Source organism: Vespa velutina, chromosome 1 (genome assembly GCF_912470025.1).
Source record: "Vespa velutina chromosome 1, iVesVel2.1, whole genome shotgun sequence".
In the NCBI taxonomy this organism is placed as follows: domain Eukaryota; kingdom Metazoa; phylum Arthropoda; class Insecta; order Hymenoptera; family Vespidae; genus Vespa; species Vespa velutina.
In genome coordinates, this window is record NC_062188.1 from 14,296,919 (window position 1) to 14,318,084 (window position 21,166).

The following is a 21,166-nucleotide window of genomic DNA, read 5'->3' on the forward strand; positions in this document are numbered from 1 at the left end:
TAATGATTTTATCGAATCATAATTTTCTTTCTTCCTTTCTTTTTCTTGTTTCTTTTTTTCTTATTTCAAGAAAAGTAAATAAATAACTTAGGAAAGCACAAAAAATAATTTAGTTTTGTATTTTTGAGTCACTCATCTTATTTCTGTGCACCTTTCGAAAGTGAGAAATGTTATGTCGTCACGGAATCCGGTCGAGCGTAAAACTTAATCTGAGATCAGACCGCGGATTAAAGGAGACTTAGCGTGTCCAGTGAGTGCGGCTGGCGATTTGTCGGCAAGAACCGGATTAACGTATACCGCGTAAACGCTGATGGAGAGCCCTCTTCTCTTTTGAAACCTCTTGATGTCACGAAGTTCGATAACTCAAAGGAAAAAATATTAGTTGAAATATATCAAAGGATACGATGATCAATTTCGAGTCTTTTTTCATTTCTAAACGTTCGAAATTTTATTCATTATTTCAATCATTTCTAATATATTTATGGCGAAATATGGAAGTCAAATAAAAAATTCCTTCTTAAATTTTATTTTCTAGCTTTTTATTGATCAATATATACAATTATTTTAAGACTTTTTATAGCAGAAGAAAGAAATGTAATAGCCACATCGGATATGTCCAAGTGTATTTTTCAGATATATATCTTTATATCGATTGCTCGTCAAATTCGAGAATACGTATTAATAAAAATTGGAAATATTTATAGGATCCAAATAGAAAAAACCTCAGAAGAAAAATTATCAAAAGTCGCTTGAAGAAAATAGTCATTTTAAGATATCCCATATACTATATCAGAAGATATATATATAAGTATAATACCCATATCGAAAATGATCAAATTTATTTTTCATGTAGACATGATCTAATATAGATTGATCGTAAAATTTGAGAATACAAATTGATAGAAATCGGAAAGATTTATAGTATCCAAGTAGTAAAAGTTCAAAAGAAAAATTATCAAGATTCGTTTGAAGGAAGCGATCGTTTTGAACAATTTAACGATCGAGCAAGAGAAAAATGTAACAAGTTCGACAATGAGAAGCGTAGCGTGAGTGACGACAGGGTGGTTCAACGACTCCCTCTGCACCCTCTTCACTTCTCTAACTCTCTCTCTCTCTCTCTCGACGCGCGTGGAATGCAAATTTACGAGTGTTTTATGCTCTCTGCGGCCAAGAGGACGAAGTGGGTTGAGGGGGAATGAAATCCCAGTGCTCGACGTAAACGCGACGCGGTACAAAAGCGAACCGAATGCGCGAAACGAGTAAGGGAGAAGGGAAAGAAGGAAAGAGGAAAAAGGGATTAGGGCTGGCCCTACGAATTTCCACGCTGCTGGGGGCAGCCCTACTGGCTAAAAATTTTAAATTCATATGGACCGTGTAAAACTTCGACATCCAAGAGAGAAAAAGAAGAATAGTGAAAAGTAAACTGTTCACGGAACAAGCGGTAAATAAAAACTACCAAATTGAGGTACTAACAAATTGTTCTATTATTTTTCAAATATTTTTCTTTTATTTCTTATCAATTATTTCGTCTTAAAGCACGAAATTCTATAAAAGTATGTATATGCAGAATTGAAATTGTCCTTATATTTTTGATTACTTTTTTATATCTCATTTTTATCTTCCTTTCTTTGATTTCAAGTGGCTGGTTAGCGAAGCACCTCTGAAGCACATCTGATCCCATCAAATTCTAGAATCAAAAGAGAATGGAGACGATTAAATCAAATTTCACCAAACATGGACGATCTAATATTCGTAATACCGATCTCATCTTGAATGCGACTGAAGTACGTCGATATTCCGTCGATTCTCGTTAACAATAACATTTGATTCGATTGTAGACAGAGAAACAGAAATAGAAAGGGAGAGAGAGGGAGAGAGAGAAGTCATCTTCGAAACTCAACACATCATGTCAGTAATTAGTCGGCTACGAGCAGCCTACCTAATCCTTCCTCCCCTTTCCTCTTCTCTTCTCTTCTCTTCTCTTCTCTTCTCTTCTCTTCTCTTCTAACCCTTCTTTAGGAACAACTATCGAATCACAAAATAATGGCTACGTTTCATGTTCACCAAAGAAGAGTGAATTGGCTCGAATGCACTCGACTTATGCACGGCATGCGACGAACATATCGTACCTATACTCTTTTTCGTTCTTTTAGCAATTCTTATCGAGAATAGAAGACAGAATGGTATATTGCTCGAAGTCCAGTGACTTTTAAGAAGGATTGGAATGTACAGACGACTCGGCTCGGTTTCACGCTCAAACGAAGACTCTATTACTTTTAGAATCTTCTAGTAGAAAGAAATTTCAATTTTCGAGATCGGAAGAATGTCGTACGTTCGATGAAAACCGGAAAAAAGTGATGTAATATAGAAAGTATTTAATTAGTATCTATATAATTCTATAAGTTTATTTTTTGATTGCTATAAAAAATAATGTATATTTATCGTTCGTTCTAATTTTTCTCCCTTTTGGACTTTCAGAGAAAAAGTTTGAAATAAATTTATAATAAATACGATTAAAAAATTATAGCTTTTTTTAAATATTTCATATATAAGTAATCTAACAAAGTTTGCATTGGAAAAGCAAAATTATTCGTACTGCTTCGAACGGAGATAAACGTTCGATAATTTTTATCACGACGTAGAAAGTGGAAACAGAGGATTTAAAAGTTTAAGCTTAGGGGATCGTCCAACGTTAATCGTAGGACTTACTCCCGAGGAAGTTTAAAGTAGGGTCGAGAAATAGTCGGACTCTCTCTCTCTCTCTCTCTCTCTCTCTGTATTTAAACTGGTCGGCGTTCCCTTGTCTCCACTTAAATCGCGATGTTACTCTAATTTTATGTGTAACTACGAATCGAGCCACCATTAAGAGCAGTCCCGTCGCTGCATAAGAGCTCGTAAATTTCCGGAACGGCATCCGAGAGTAAGATAGGTACATACATATAGATATATACTACAGGCCTTTCTCGAAGACATGATAGGACGAAATACTGGTTAAATGTAATTCAATGACCGATTCAATTACGAGCTTGAATAACAATTATTATTAATATCACATTTTGTGTCAGTAAATAGATACATACATATGTATATATACATACATATACATATATATTATTAGAAATTTTTTCCCCAACCCATTATATATATATATGTATGTATGTATTTTATGAGTGTGCGTGTGTATATTCAGTAATTATAATAACAGATTATACAATTTTAGAAATAATATTATTTTATCTCTTAAATATTCGATTCATTTCTTTCTTTTCATCGGAGAAACTTTAATTAACTCTTCTAAGAAATAGAATATTAAGATTTTCACGAGAACGAACTTATTTATCAGAACTATGGTCAACTTATGTTAGTTTCCTTCTTTATTAGCAATGATATTTTAACAAATAAAATTTTCCATTATCAAGAAAAAGAGGGATGATATTTCCATTGATTCGACGAATATAATAATTTCATTGTATAAATTTGAATGGTAAATACTTAAAAGCAGTTTCGCTATGATACTTAAGGTATTTTCTCTCGAATCTCTGAGATTTCTCGCGTCCTGCACGGGACAAAAACGAATTCGTTCTCTTTCCTTCCTATCTATCTCTCTCTCTCTCTCTCTCTCTCTCTCTTTCTCTCTCTATCTCACTCTCTCTTTGTGTTCTCTCGAATTCTAACGAAAGAAGAGAAGAGAAGCAAGCAAATGTATTGTTCATGAAAGAAAGACAAAGTCGATGCGACAGTTCTGTCAGAAAAGAGGACGCATAGTTCTCTGTCAAGGTATATTCTACTCTCGTAATATCAAGTTGCACAAAACTCGTTAAAATTCCGCAACTCCGCTTTCCTTCTTACGTCTAGTACAATGCGGAAATAATTTGAAGAGCTTTTGCGTTGCTCGCATGCTCTTCTATCCATTCCCCCCCATCCTTATCCCCTTATCCTCATATTAGTTTTAGCGTTTCTATAACACTGAAATTTCTTGTCATCATAACATCGCATAGTTTTAATTATATATATATATATATATATATATATATATATATATATATATCATATACATTTTGTAATTAATTATTAAAGTATAAACAATTTTATAATAATAATTTTAATTTGTGGACTTAACGAAAGATCTCCATCTATCTTTAAATTTTACTATCAGAATGTATACATAATGTATTTCGGTATATATAGATTTATATGTATTCGTGTGAACGCATATATGTGTATACAGATATACTATATATGTATATATGTGTATAGGTATATGTATATATATATATATATATATGTGTATATACATATATATATAAGCTCACATATCAGCTTTAGTTTAAATGGTTGAGCATAGTTGAGCTTGAAATTTATACGAAGTTACACGCTAGGTCCGCAAATTATTTCAGTCTAATTTTATTAAATCCGGTTTCAAAATGGTGGAAATTATAACGGAATTAAATCGAAAGGAATAAAAATTACCGAGAGATATTTAAAATAGTGTTAACCATTAAAATGAACCTCGTCGGTTGTGTTCATTCTTCTCTTTTTTTTTTTTTTTTTGAGAAAAATGTTTATATGAAAAATAGAATTAATTTAATTAAAATTTCTGACATAATTAAAACAACTGATCAAATTTAAATAAAGAAAAAAGACGAAGGCAAACGAATAGACATATTGAAGATTTCGATGTCAAAATATTATGACATCGATACAATCGCTTTTTGCGATTGATACCAGGCAGAAAGATTGAAATTCCGTCCGGTATTCGTGTAGACAACAGTGAATGCCGGGCGGAAATAATTACGAACGGGCAATTTGGTCACAATTAGTTTCTCTACGTTGCGCGGATCCTCGCATAGCGTGTGATCAGAATAAACACGTTGGAAACCTTCAAAAGCGAATACGATAATTTTACAACCGCAAACATTAATTTCCGTATTTCAGAACGTTTCATCTTATCCACCAAAGTCTCGTTTCTGTTTAAAAGTTCGTTTTCGAGTAAAAGTTGACGGGACATTTTTGACACGAATTATCATACATACTGTATACACTCACATACGTATATACTTATACGCAACGATCTCGTGAATTTGTGTTATTTCAAATGACATGACATTCCGTTAAATCGTATATGATTTAGTGCACGTAACTTTGACTACGTGAATCCAATAAGAGTTTAGAGCTCGTTTTGTACTCGAAAGAATTCAATATTCCATTCCCATCATTCTCAAAAATATCGTATTGTTCGTGATCATGTTGAGCGCAATAGATGAATGGATAAACGAAGGAAAAAAAGAAAAGAAAAAGATGAATAGATTCGTAGGAATAAAGTGGTGAATAACAATCAGGAAAAACTGAAGAGTTTTCACAAAAGTGAGCGAGCGAGCGAGCGAACGAACGAACGAACGAACGAACGAATGTACGAAAGGGAAATTTTGCATTCTCGATAAAATTCAACCTGTAGAAATGGCGTCGAAGGAGACGACGAAGAAGGTTGAATTTTTCCCGTATGATTCGTGATCCGGTGTGAGTGAATTTAGATTTTCAAAGTCGTGATTTCAGTGTCGAGAAGGAACGCCTCTGAAAAGGACGTCACGTATAAAAGGAATCGTAGAATTCTTGGATGCTTGTCGACTACTCTCCGGTTATCCTTTCCTCTTTTTCTGATTTCCTGCTGAGAATATTGACGTTATATTAAATCTCGTAGAGTCGGAAGAGTGATTTATCGCTCGATTCAACAAAAAAAAAAGTAAAGGATAAAAAGAGAGAGAACGGAAGCGAAAGGGAAGAAAAGGACGAAGTATGAAAAAAGAGAGAGACAGAAACAGAGAATCCCGTAAATTCTTCCAATCGCCGACAAATGTTACCAATTTACTGACGAACAGCTGTGCTGAGATTTTGTATGAACGTAGCGATACGCTTTCGCTTGTCTCTCGATGCCTTTTATTTTCTTCTTTTTTTCCTTTTCTCTCTCTTTTTGTTTTTTTTTTTTTTTTTTTTTTTTTTTTTTTTTTTTCTTTTTGTCAACTCGATAGATTTTTCCCTCGAACGATTTCTCTCGAACGTTATAGACTCGCTTACTACGATGTCAACGATGAAATACTCGTTATCCTTTCCTTCTTACTTTTTAGTTCTATCATCAATTACACTGCTCGATGGTTACATTTCACTCTTTCGTCGTCGATACGTACGGACGTAAAAATAATATTCGATAAAGATCCGCTTTCACTCGATCTTTTTCTCTTTTTCTTTTTTCTTTCTTCTTTTTCTTTTTCTTTTTCTTTTTGTTCATTTTCTTTTTTTTTTTTTAAACCTTCATAGATATCGATTTCACTCGCGTCGATTACAAAAATGCAATTTTCAGGAAATTCTTTCTGCAAATGTACGTTATTTGATCGAAACGCAATGTTTGACAAAGTTTCGGAAGTTCAAACAATATCGATCGGATAAGAAATTGAATGCGTCCATCAAATTCATATCCAGACACGGGCAGCCCTGTGCTCACACGCTACAGACTCGTTCTTTCATTTTTCATAGCCGGATTCGAACGGATTTTATGTCGCGTCAGCCCCTTTGAGCCATGTTCAAAACGTGAAAATTCAACGGTGAACGAACAACGCTGAGGGACGACGTTCGATCGGTTTACATCTTCGGCAAACGATCGTCCGTTCCTTCTACGATGTTCGATCTATCGTTTACTAAATCGATCTCCATATTATTTTTTTTTCTCTTACATATTCTATAGTTTCTTAATTTAGTTTTGATTTATTTATTAATAGTTTCAACATTTAGATTAAATTGTAGATATTTTATAATATATAAAAAAATTTTTAATTTTTACATTTAAATACTCTAATTTTTTCATTTAATTTAAAAATTATACATAATTCATGTATAATCAAAATTTGTTCTTCTACAATTTTTCATAATTCTATTAATTTAATTCATAAATAAATTTTTATTGTTATAAATCCCTTAGAACGAAAATTATTCATAACTTAACTCAAATATTGTAATATTTGTTTAATCTGTAATCTCTCTCTTTCTCTATCTCTCTCTCTCTCTCTCTCTCTTTCTTTTTTGAATATATCTATCGTGTATCCTGTCCCGTTTTGCAACTCGCGATCGAATTCCATTCCGGTTGAACAAGGTTGAGTTTGAACCTTGGTAAATCGAGTCGCGGCTTTCCTCTTTCCCGTTGTGCGTTCTGGAATCGAAGACGTTCTTTTCTACAGATTACTGCACTCCAGGAGACCGATTTCTCTTCGTTCCCGCATTTATCGGAACGAAATTTCCGTCCTCATTTCCATGCAAATTTATCCGTGAAAAGAAGAAAAATAAGAAGAAAAAGGATTTGGTGGAATCGTTCGATCTTAGACGAAAGAGAGCTTCCGGTACAAACTCGGACGGTTCTCCTTTATGATGAAAGTCATTTCGATGAAAATTTCAAATTTGATTTTCCAATCGAATTAATCAAACACCGATAAAATAAAGTATTTTCTTATTTGGTGAAAGATATTACAAAAGTTTCATGGGGAATTTCTTATTATCAGATAGAAATAATAAGAAATTAAAAAACTTTCACGAGAATCTTTTGATAGAAATAATTTTTAATATTTATTATCGTATTCATCATTTTTAATTACTAATATAAATATCAAACGATGTACAAAATATTGTACGAAATGAACTTAAATTCTTTATCTTTAATCCAATATCCTTACAGTCAGAAACACGAAATTGAAAATAATCAAAAGAATATAAATTTCGTTATAGACATTGTAAATTGTATAAGATTAAATATTATTTATTAAGAATAATACTTGTAAGAAAGTGATCGAATAAAAATATTAATATTACTGAGATCGCTTACCGAGATATAATTCATATTTGTTTATTTGCATTTCAATTCTCAATATTTTTAACAAATATGAATATATCTTACGACAAAAAATCTTCATTTTTGCAAATCGATGTCGTCACTAGTATAAAACATCTCTTCCGTGAACATTTTTTTATTCTCCTCAATATTAATAATCATAACAGTATGAGCGGTCGCAAAAGAACAATATTCTTATGTCCTCTTATCACAAGACATAAAATTGTCGTCCGGTTTTTACGAGAGACTTTATCTCGAGAAAAGCAAGAGAAAAGTGAGAAGAAGATTTGCATACGGCATTGCGACTCTCTCAAAACAATTCAAAGCAAGTATATTATGGCAAAGTCGATATCCTAGCTATAACATTTCTCTATCAAATCTGTTATCGCATTAAGATAAGAAGGAAATTTTGTGATTATATATTTATTCACATCGGAAACGTGCACAAGCCATATTCGCCCGATGCTTAATAATACATACTCGTATTTATTCTTATATATAAAATAATACAAACTATTAAATATTTGACGAGATAAAAATTGAAATTTATTACTACAGAGATAAATGAGATAATTTAAATTGATATTAAATAATAATTAAATAATACTTTCGAAATAAAAGTACAAATTATATTAATATAACGAATAAAAAGAATCATACAAAAATTTTCTATATATTCCAAAGCTATGATGCAAACGAAATATTTAATTGATTTTTTCGATGTAATAAAAATAGATTTTAAATACGCTATTTAAAGTTTCTTTTACTCTAAGTAAATTAAAGATTCGTGCTTCTTTTAAATCATTTCAATACGTATTTTACGTCCCATTAAAATGAAATGATTTATCATCTCCAATCGTAGTCATAAAATACTATCGAGCAAAAGTGACTATATGATAATAAGAAAAGAAAAAAGTTCGATAAGACAAGAAGTCGTTTTCGATAACCTCGAAAATAACTCGCCATCGATAGTTGCTCTCTTGAACCACAATCTGTGGAGACTTTTTCAGCATATATCCTTTTCTTAGCTTTATGCCCTAATCACTATCTCAAAATTTACTCTAGATAATACGATGAATTTATTACGAAGCGTAATTAATTTCTCGTGCGATTAAGTTTAATAATTTGATTTGATTTGAAAATATGAGAAATATACAATATGTATGAGATTTTAACTTTGTTTATAGGTAAATAACAAATCATTAATGTACGTAAAGATTAAAGATCCGACAGATTCAAATATTTTTGCTAATTAGACAAAAATTAATTTCTTAATAAATACAAAGACTTTTAAACTATTTCATATATCTCCAAATATGTAATTGCAGAGTAGCTATGAAATAAATGAAATAGTTACATTTCGAAGTATTTCAGTCTTGTGAACACTTTGTTTACATCTAAATACGGAACTTCCCATTTATGATTAGAAACTCAAATAGCCAATATTTTACCTACGTATCTATACCTATATTTAGAAGATTTCAAAACATTATACCAACAAATATACTTCATAATTCTCACACATATCTTCAGAAAATAGAAATTTGCATTAGAGATATATGTCCAGGATATCTGCATCATCCGACTTAATAAAAGCTTCATATAATTTCTTAACTTATTAGGGATATCATAATTGATTGTTAAAATTAATTACCATTGCATAACTATTATTTTGAAAAATCTACTAATACATATTATTATACGATTCTAATATCTAATTTGTTTATATAATGCTTTTCTTTATTATATCAAACTGTTTGATACACTATATGACGCATTTTTATTTATCTTATCATGTTTACAATATTTTGATTCTACTATGCATTTTGTAATTAACAGTCTACAATGAATATATAAGAATATAGAGGGAGAAATAGTAAATCAATAGTTAAAAAAGTGATTAACTTATTATCGAAGCCTACGGGCTAATGATTCTAATTTTGCCGTTTATAAAACATTAACCATATTAATAAAAAGAATTTATACTTATTTTCTTACTTTATGTTGAAAGATATGAATTTTAAAATGCAAATTTTATGTTTATATATTATTAAAAAAATTTCTTTCTCCAAGCAATTGTTCTATTGTAATTAATTGAATTGATTATATTTTATCACTCTCAGTCTAAAATCTACCCATCGCGAATGTTCTCTTATCTAGTAAATATTAATATCGTTATGTGACTGGTATCTACGAATACAAAATATGTTATATATATTTTATATATTTCTTTAACAAAATCGAATGATTAAAATCCAAAAGTTCTTTTCTATTATTTCAATAAATCTGAATATAATCAACAAAATAAGTAAATTTACAACATATATTGATTATTATAACATAGAAGTGTCCAGACAAAAGTCTTGAACTGATAAAAATGAGCATGCAGGATGAATAAACAATTAAAAATATAGACAAAGAAAAATGTACCATTCGAGAATAAATTCTAGAGAGGAATTACTCTCGGTCGTGTTCAGCAATAATTTATATCAACAATTACAACCAGTAATCCATGTTGATTTGGACCTTTCGTTCTCGACACGATGGATATCAAAGAAACTTTAATTTCTTCACTTACTACTTGTGAATTTCTATAATGGTTCCAAAACACTCGTTGCAGGTTGAAATTGATATAGCTTGATCCATAATAGGTTGAAATTGAGAGTTTGATCTATAACAGGTTGAAAATGGAATAGGTCGATATCGAAGTTGATTGAAATAGCTGTTGATTAAAATCGTTTTAAATTAATATGAAGAAATAACAATGATGATCAGAAAAATAATGTTAAAACAAAAATCTTATATAAAATTATTGTCACAAAAAGATCATTGAACATTTTTTGTTATGAAATTTAGAACACTATACCAATTATATTTTATAGAAGAAGTGTACTATCATCTTCGATGATATATTAATTCTCATACGAGATAATAATATATTAATTTAACGAGTCAACACTGAATTTCATTCAAGACAATTCATCTAAGATGACTTTATTAAACAAAACTAAATAACGAAGTATTCTCAGTCACGAATGTAAACATACTGCACCAGCTTTGCTTTCGTTCTTTTAGACTCTCTCACACACACACACACACACATATATATATATGCATACATATAAAACACACACACATAAATGCAGTATATTTTGTTATTTCGTTGTAAGATTACACGTAGCACCGATACCTTTCTTTGCTAGGGACGCTTAGGAAACGTAGTTACAGCACACGTCGGTGTAATTAACCATCTATATATCTAATCCTTTGCATGACGAAGTCGTGGACGAAGTGACAAAGCACTCTCTAAGCTGTTTCTCTAGAGTTATCGCTTACAATTCGACAAACCTGAACAGTTAATCATCTTCGACTAGACTATATTCCATTCAATGAGTTGAATAAGAAGAGATAAACAAAACATTCACGTGATAGATGGATGGAATTCCAACTATTAACTGCCGAATGGATTGCCGATAAATTGTTGAATTCAAGAGAGAATTTGCATAGATCATTGTTAGAGTAAGCTTCGACTTCCCTCTCGGAAAGTGTTACAGTATGTGAAGGTTGTGAATACATTCCTGTTCCGATCATGACCCAATTACGTACATTTGTTTATTTCTCTTAACTAGACTCATTGAACGGAATACAAATGAGGCGTATATTAAGCTAAGGTGACGAGATTCTCTACTGTAAGTTTTTGCACATTAACATAAAATATATGTGAGAATCATAAAGTGTATGTATTGATATAGATACTTTACCAATTTTTAAATATAGGGATAGGTAGACAGATACCGTAGTGTATATATATATATATATATATATATATATATATATATATGTCTCTGAGTTATCTATAAGTGTGTATAGGCGATAGGCATACGTTATTGATAATAAAATCAATAATGTGATAATAAAGTCAAATATATTAGGTGGACCGGAAAGTAATGTCGTTTCTGCACATGTCGATATTTGATTGTAATTAAAAATAAAAACTTATTTAAAATTTATTCGTTTGAATTTAATTTAAGAAAGCGACATTACTTTCCGGTCCACCTAATATGTACCGATAATGAAAAGGAACGATAATATTAGATTATACATAGATATGCGTAGGATCGTTGATACGTGAAAGGTATCCATTTTATCCGAGTTGCACAAAGAAATATTACAACTTTTGTAACGGAGGAAGATTCATTCGGTTACAGACGTTTAATATTTAAAATTAATTGCGCGCTGGAAATGTTTCAAACAATTATCCGATTGATATCGGAAACTTTTGAAGGAGCAATATCTTTTATCGACGATATAGTTGTAAGTGGCCGAGCCAAAGAAAAACTTGGCGTCAAGACCAAAGCCAATATTAGAAAGTATTAGTCGACAAAAGAATAAAACTAAATACATATATGTTTAAAGAAACACAATTGTGTTTATCGGATATAAAATTTCATGTTATTGATATCAGCCATTGAAATTGAAAGTAGAAGCAAAATTTTCATATTTCAAGAACTGTTGAGTTTTTGAAACCAGTGAATTTATATAAAATTTAACGATAATAAATAAAATACAATATCAGGCATTTTAAATGTTAAAATTTTATCTAATGCGAACATGTTAAGAATATATGATGCAAAAGAGAAAACGATAATTATTTAGAATAGACTTAAGTCTGGTAGCTATAGCATACATAATTAGATGATCAAAACCGATAGAAAATAATATATTACGCTCGTAGAAGTTTAACAGACTGTAAAAGGATATACTGATAAACTAAAAAAATAACTTTAGGTATAGGTAATGTATGCATGTAAAAGATTTTATAGCTGTTTGTATGATATAGAATTCGAATTAGTAACAGATAATAAAGCGCTAGAGTATTTGTATATATATATATTTCCCGAAATCAAAAACCCGCTGCAGACGAACGGTAAGTGAAATACGGGATTTTATCGTCCGTCAAACGTGCGTTGCGACGGACGGTAAAATGCCATACGTCACCATGCTTCAGTTGACGATCGTATTCGTCGCTCCTAACGTGAGACTTGAAAGATGGATGTTACGTCTATAAACCATTTTAAGAAGTATAAAGTAGTATACGGAAAAGGAAAATCTAACATGATATATCACGATTAAGTGTAGAGGGTAAACATACAAATGGAAGCAAAAACGACGAAAGATATATCGCATAGATAGAAAAGAAAGTAACATCACGATCAATGATAATAAAGGAAATAGAGAAGAAATTGAAAAAAAGATAAGATACTTTCAAAAGTAATACGTAATAATAGATGGGAGGTATTAAGAAACAGTACGAAATAATAGATGGGAAGGCATCAAGAAGCAATACAAAATAATAAATGGAAAGCATAAAATAATACGCGATTTAAAATTCTTAAAGATGAATTAATTATTTATAATAATTTAGTATTAAGAGAAATGCGCAAATTGTTATTCCAAAAGTTTTATGAAAGGGAAATCTTAAAATTGGCACACGAAAATTATCTGGGAATTTTGACAATGAGAAATCGATTGAAGATAAATATGGTGGAAAGTAAGGGATAAAGACGCGGAGAATATCGTTGAATCGTATAAAGAATATTAATTAATTCAAAAAAGCGTAGAATCAAACTTTTCGTTGTAGGGATTATATAATCATTGTTGTAATAGATTGACAATTATCGACAAGTAAAAATATTTAGTCATTACTGATTATTATTATTGATATTTCGATATAATAATATTAAAAAACCTAACAGCAAAGATTATAAAAAAAAAACATTTATTTAAAATATTTGACAGATTTGAATATCCAAATATTATAGTTTGCAATTTACAAACACAGATTTAAAAGCTAGACCGCGTAATAATAATATAAAAATATACATATACAGCTCGATATTCATCGCAAATAAATTGAAAAATAGAAAAATAAAATGGTAGTATTCTAAAACGACTAAAAATAGCATATGGAGAAGGATAGAAGTGGCGCAAGGAATTAATAAAATATTTGTTAATATACAGATCAACGTTGTATTCAGTTATGGAAGTTTCACTTGCAGAAATGTTATTTGAAAGAAAATTAAGAATTAAATGACCGGAATTGAATAAAAGTATAATATATCTGTAGATAAGGAGGTAACAAAAAACGATACGTAAAAAAAAATTCAAGGGAAAGATTATTTCGATAAGATAAAACGAATGAAAAAAAAATATCTTAGACTCGGAAGATAAAGTTTTGATTAAGAAAACAGAAGAAAATGAGTTAACCACAAATTTTGATTCAGAGAAATTTACAAGTAGTGAGTGAGAGAGAGAGGGAGAGAGAGAGAGAGAGAGAGAGAGAGAGAGAGAGAGAGAGAGAGAGAGAGAGAGAGAGAGAGAGTTGATCAGAAAGAGAATACAATTACATTAAAATAAAAAAAAAAAAAATATAAGCAAAATTTGACACAAGTTATGATACCAACGAAGAGGAAAAGATTAATGATAAGAAGAAAATGAGTAAAGATGAAAAATTGTCGGATAGTGAGCACAAAGTTAGTAGAAAAATGAAAGAGATTAAAAAGTTTTTCAAATATATTATGTAGGCCAAAACAAATAAAAAAGATATCACAGAGATATGAAGATTATAGAGTATACTGAATTTAGATTACATTGAAAAAAAAAAAAAAAATAGAATAGAATTATTGTAAAATAGAAATAATTAAACAAGCGAAGGGAAATGTGTATTAAATAATTATTTAATAAGAGAAAATGATGAAGTAATTATATTTTATAATTAAATTATTCTCAAAAGTATTCTCAATATTCATTTAAAAGTAGCTATGAAAACTTTTACTCTCACGTCAGACAGCCGCTGACATGTGTTTGTTTCGAAATAGTAACTGATAGCTATTGTTCAGATAGCCATTATTCTGTAGTTTGTTTTACAATAAGTCTGAAATAATTTCGTTCAATATTAAATTTATTTCATATAACTCATATTTCTTTCATTTTTTTCATGGAGACATTTTTGTACTGTTACTTTCTAATAGCTATTCAGAGATACGAAATGATCTGTATTTCTTAAAGAACTCTCCTATAATAACATTTATTTATTTCCATTTGAGAACATGCTACAATGCAGTCATACAGTTGAACCATGCTCTCAAACAATTTTTTAAATCTTTGAATTTATTGATACATTAATTTTTTTTATAATCTGCAAAGATTTTTGAACGTGTCTTACAATTAGCATACTTACAATTAGCATACTTACAATTAATATATTAATACCTCGTACATTTGTGATTTGTCATTTATCTACATATAAAAAAAAAAATTAAAATGTTATAAGTACTATATACTTTTTACTTTTGATCGAATTATTAAATTTTAACTTGCGAAAAGTTAATTTTTATTTGTAATTGATTTATCGGACTAGAATTAATATCTGCTAATTAGGCGATTTCTCAAATGCAGCTCACGAGATGCACAATAGTTTTATAATTATATCTATATGTATATATATATAAAATTATAATATTGTTATTTATATATTTTTTTAATTATTATATATATTTTTTATATACATTTACAATTATTATATATATTTTTATATACATTTATATATTTATATATATATATATATATATATATATATATATATATGTATGTATTTAATTTTTTAAACAGGAAATGTTCTAATTTATTGCTTAAGCCACGAAGCAAGAAGTGGATATATGATGAAAAGAACCTCATGAACTATGACTTAAGAGGGCAACTGAGTTATTTTCGAGGTTATCAAAAAAGGAGCTTATGATTTCTTATCAAATTCTTTCCTTTTCTTCTTACACATAGTGACTTTCGCTCATTACTAGTTTATCAATGGATTTCTGTTAGAAATGATGGATCATTTCATTTCCTTAACACGTAATATATATGACGAAATAAACTAAATTCTAAAAGATACACGTATCTATATTTATTATTAGGATAATATGAAAGATTCATTAATTTTTTATGTTTCGTCATTTAGAAATTACACGATATATTGCATAATTACTTGAAGAAAAAAAAGACTGTATTGCAATGGAAAATAAGAAATAAAAGAAATAGATAAGTATTTCGATACTAGATATTTCAATTGTGGCATATTAAAAATTGTTAACGTGCTCTTATATCTTAATTATAGTATTCTTTATAATTTCTATTATTTCAAATAATCATCAGGAAGATAAACGATGTCCAATCCTAATATTAATAAAATATATTGGTATATGGTATAAAATATAATTGCGATAATTGTATAAGAAAAAGAAATGATAAAATTCAAAACAATCCAGTAGCAATAATATCGTCAGCACGAAATTACGTTCCGTTAAATACTTCGCTGAATTCTCAATGGAAGCCATCTCATTTCGATTTTTCCCTGGAGAATCGAATTATCGATCGGACCAAACGTCCGAAGGCTATCGTAACGGCTGCGATTGTCGCCAGGCCTCAGGACACGCGAATGGCTCCCTTGTGGCACCCCTTAGAACGCGATCTACCCCTATAAAACGAGCACGCACAGAAAGATCGTTAACGAACGATCGTATTCTCTCTCTCTCTCTCTCTCTCTCTCTCTCTCTCTCTCTCTCTCTCTCTCTCTCTCTCTCTCTCTCTCTCTTTCTTCTTTTCTCATTACGAGCACCGTAATCGCCGTGGCGGAATAAAACTCAAAGAATCGACATTCTCTTTGCCAGAAGACAAATATCATTTCGTTTCTCGATTTCATAGCGAAACTTTTCTCCTCTTTGATTCGATCCGCTAACGAAATAGATTCTTTCGATTATCATTATCGATCCGATACAAAAAAATAATTATAAAGTTCTAAATCATTCCAAAATTTATTATTATATATTATATTATTATTATTATTATTATTATTATTATTATTATTATTATTATTATTATTATTATTATTATTATTATTATTATTATTATTATTTATTCTTGCATGCTAATTATTTTTAAATTATATACATCTTTTAAATTAAATTAAAAAGTATACGATATCTTGTACAAAATTTAAAATTATAAGTTTTCTTTCTTCTTTTTTCTTTTTTCTTTTTCTTTTTTTTTATAATAAGAAGAAAACGAAATAAAAGGTGTTTCCACTTCATAGGTAATTTTTTCGGACAGAGAACGCTTATCGAATTCAGACGTTATAATGATTATGGCGATCAAATGGTTGAGTAGCCAACAGCATCAACATAAAGTACGTCCCAGAGGACGGCTTCATCAGAATGAAATACTGCAAGGAGAAACTAATATCGTGCATGCAACATGATCTCCGTAGTTCGCTACGATTTGTATGCGATTTCAGTAATCTCCGTCATCTTGGAAATTGCATGTCTCGCCGTGTCGTGAATGAACACCATGAGATAACGAAGCTTTCGAAACGAATCCCTTGAGTATTTAAAAAAAAAAAAAAAAGAAAGAGAGGAAAAAGAGAGGAAAAAGAAAAGGAAAGACAAAGAAATTGATCCTTTTGGACCATTAATTTCTTTTTTTCTCCATAAATCTGACGAGAATCCAAGCTCTCAAGTCCGTATAAAACTCATTTTTATTGAATTTTATCTTAAATACCTATCTTGTCTACTCTTTTATAAAATAACTGATACGACAGGAGAATTTCTTTACGGATCAATTTCCAAAAGTCGACAGCGTTATCCTCTCACAGCAAGTATATGTACATTAAACCAGCAAAGATCGTCGAACTTGGCACAAGAGTAGTCTCTCGTTAGCTTATCTTTTAAACGAAAATTTTAATTCGGTACTTTGTCCCGGGACATCGTATACCCGAAAGAAAATTTTTTTTTTTAGGTACGTACATCGTCGAAGACAAGCTTGTACCTTCATCTTGATATATTTCTATTCCTTTTAAACCTTGTCAAATGTATCACTTTTACCTATAAAAAGAAAAGAAGGAAAAAAAAAAGAAAAAATATCGATGAAAAATTCAAGAAAAAGTAACCAAAAATGAAGAAGAATAGAAAAATCATAAAAGATATCTGAACAACTTTCGTATAAGAGAAGTTATCGGAGAACGAATTTACGCCGTAGCCTTTTACCTTCTCTTCATTTTTCATCGATCAAGAAGTCGCATTTCTCGTTTCTCTTCGATAATCTCGCATCTCGTAGACCGTACTCGGACGAGCGTAAATCCGATTTCGCGAGGGATATCATCGTTCTTCGAAACACGTAAAAGAAGAGAAATATCGTTCGGATACTCAGGTGCTCGGAAGTCGAAAAAGAGGGGGAAGGAAGAGAGAGAGAGTGAGAGAGAGAAAGAGAGAGATAAAGAGAGGAAGGGAGAGAAAGAGGGAGAAAGATTCGGATATCGCTTCCTGTACTCACGAATCCACCCTTTTTCTTTCTACCCCGGCGCTGACGTATCGGGAACAATTTTTCAAAAGCAACTCACGTAGCACAGATGCGATATGCTTTTTAAGCGACAAAGCTACGATCGAAGCTGCGTGTGTTCGCACGAAATACCCTGCGTTTCGTTCGCTTGCGTGTCTCTCCGTGACGTACATACCTATTTCACTGTGCATGCTTTTATATATGCGAGCTCACATATATGCGTGTATATTATGCTACACGTATGTATATGAATAGGTGCTCGGTAAAGTTAGAAAGCACTCAATTTGAGTACGTCTCCAGGATTTATGGCCATGCACAGATAATCGGGAAAAAATCGTACGGTAATACGAAATCCATAAGAGACACGCCAGTCTTTACGATTCCTGCCATGAGGAACTCCTCGAAATCTTCTCGATAGATATTTATGATATCATGATAGGAGAGAGAAAGAGAAAAAATCTTTCGAAATACTGTAATCAACTACAACGCAATCGTGAAATTTTAATCAATTCTGAAAAAAAAGATCGAAAAAATAAATATCTTCCTTGTAAAAAATGTACAATAACATATATATAAAAAATACATAATAACATATAAATATATAAAAAAACATATATATGATTTTTTTATATGTATATGTCCATCAAATTTCTTTTTTTTTTCCGAAGACGCCAGTCTCCATTATCGATGATTAATAAAATCACGGCAGATAATTTCATTAAAAAAAAAAAAAAATTATTAAATCTTCGTCAAGTGAAAGAAACAGATACTTATCTTTTATTCGCAAAGATTACAATCAATCAATAAAACCATGGTAAGTAATTTAACAATCAGACAAAAAAATTAAACTTTTCTTGAAAGATATTTGCTTATGTTATAGTTTTGTCTCATTTCTATCTTTTTCTTTCCTATTTATTTATTTTTTTTTTTTTCCTTATGACTTCCACATTCGACTTCAAATGCAGTCCTGACACTTAAGACATAAACACGTAGTCTAGACGACAGGTCTACCCTTTCCATTCTCTGATTGCATCTAAAGAATGCAACCACGATCTCGTCAACGTAGCCCTTCGTCGACTATCCTCACGCACAACAATCGGGAAGACAAGTGCCTCTTCCTCTTTTTCTATTTTTCTTTTCCCTTTTCTTTTTCTTTCTCTTCTTCTTCTTCTTCTTCTTCTTCTTCTTCTTCTTCTTCTTCTTCTTCTTCATTTTTCATCTCTCTTCTCCTTTCGTTCTTCGTGAATAACATCTACGATACTACAAGAGATTTTCTCTTTCTTTTTCTACATGTTTCTTTTACTTTTGTTTTTATTCGTAATTTTCAAACGAAACAAACTGGCAGAAAAGAGAACAGCAAATATATTCCCGTCATTCTCGAATGAAAAACAAGAATCATGTGTATGTGTGTATGTGTGTGTGTGTATTCAGTTTTGTACTATTTATATGTATTATTTTAATTACTTGTCAAAGAAAAATTATAATGTCAAGAGTGATATATACTTTGATGACGAAAAAAGAAAGAAAATCCTTTGAAATCATTTTCTTTAAAGTAATATACATATTAATTTGTAAACTCGAAAGACATTCAAATAATTTTGTCAATTCAATTTTTAATCCACTGTATTACAATTATTTTCTTTTTAATTTATTCTTCATCAATTCTGATTGAACTTTTTCTAATTTTGATATCTCATGTCTTTACGTACGTATACATATAGAATGTCTTAAAATATGTAGAAAATATTTTAAGAGGGAAAGAGAGTAACTTTAGCATATTTAAACAATGAAAACAGTTCATATAAACGTATGTCCTATTTGACTTTGTTTTCGAGTTATAACGGATTTGATTTTCAACGGACTCTATCTGCTTACTTTTATAAGAGACGTTCAAAATAACTTTCTTACATCTGAATATAAGCAGACGTCTTATCAATGATTATTTTATACTCTCCATATGTTCAGACGTTGCTCGAATTTACTAGAAGCTTTGCTCAGTTCTTTCATAAAAAATTTCAACATACATAGTCAATAGATGTTCTATACATAATAGATATCGTCTATCTAACGAAAGAATTATCGTGATATATAATTCGCTAATACTCGAAAACAAAGTGAAATATGACATATGTTTAGATAAACTTGTCTTTTATTGTTTGGATATGCTCAAGTCATTCTTAAAATGTTTCCCATTTATTCTAAGACACTTTATATACTTTAAAAGAAATTTGTAAATAAAATTAATTCTCATAGATCTGTATTATTAATCAAATAAAGTGTCGTGTTGGAGTTGATTTCAAATAAAAAAAAAAATATAGCGTTATACTAATAGTTAGCAATGACATCATAGTGCAAAAGGTTAAAGATCTGTTGAATATTTAAATAAAACGAGATAGTAGAAATTAAAAGAGAGAGAGAAAGAGAGAGAGAGAGAGGAAAATGGAGTAGCAGAGTAAGAAGATGAAGGAGAGATAGGGAAAATAAGTCTTCCGAGCATATTTACTCGCGATTCGAAGGATTTAGATTGAAATAACATCGCGTAAGCGAGCGACAGGATGGATCGACGGGTAAAGCCCATGGAACGAGGTCGAGAAGGGAAAAGGAAGGAAGCGTCAGCGTCTCTTCGAGAAAATATATATATATATATATATATATATATATATATATATTGACTCCCGCCAAAAGACACCTTGAACATTTTCAGCCACGATGGAATAGCTTCAAGATTGCTTTAAAGAGAAACGGACCTTAAGTCAGTCTCTATGACAAAAAGATTATGTTTTATATTTTATTTTAAATAAGAAATAATACGAATATCTTACGAAGTAATTAAGGATATAAAAATAATAGAATTGTCAATGGTTAATAATTAAAATGAAATAATAAAGAAAAAAAAAAATATAACGAATA

At 30.3% G+C, this 21,166-nt stretch overlaps 1 long non-coding RNA gene across 1 annotated transcript; it reads right to left on the minus strand.

Annotated features, from left to right (window-relative positions):
- Window positions 1-1,564: 1,564 nt before the first annotated feature.
- Window positions 1,565-10,865, minus strand: LOC124948822. The gene is made up of 3 exons (XR_007100857.1): window positions 10,737-10,865; window positions 10,449-10,541; window positions 1,565-1,687 (listed from the first exon to the last, which is right to left on the minus strand). It is a non-coding gene; the product is annotated as an uncharacterized LOC124948822 (long non-coding RNA).
- Between the last annotated feature and the right edge of the window lie 10,301 nt (window positions 10,866-21,166).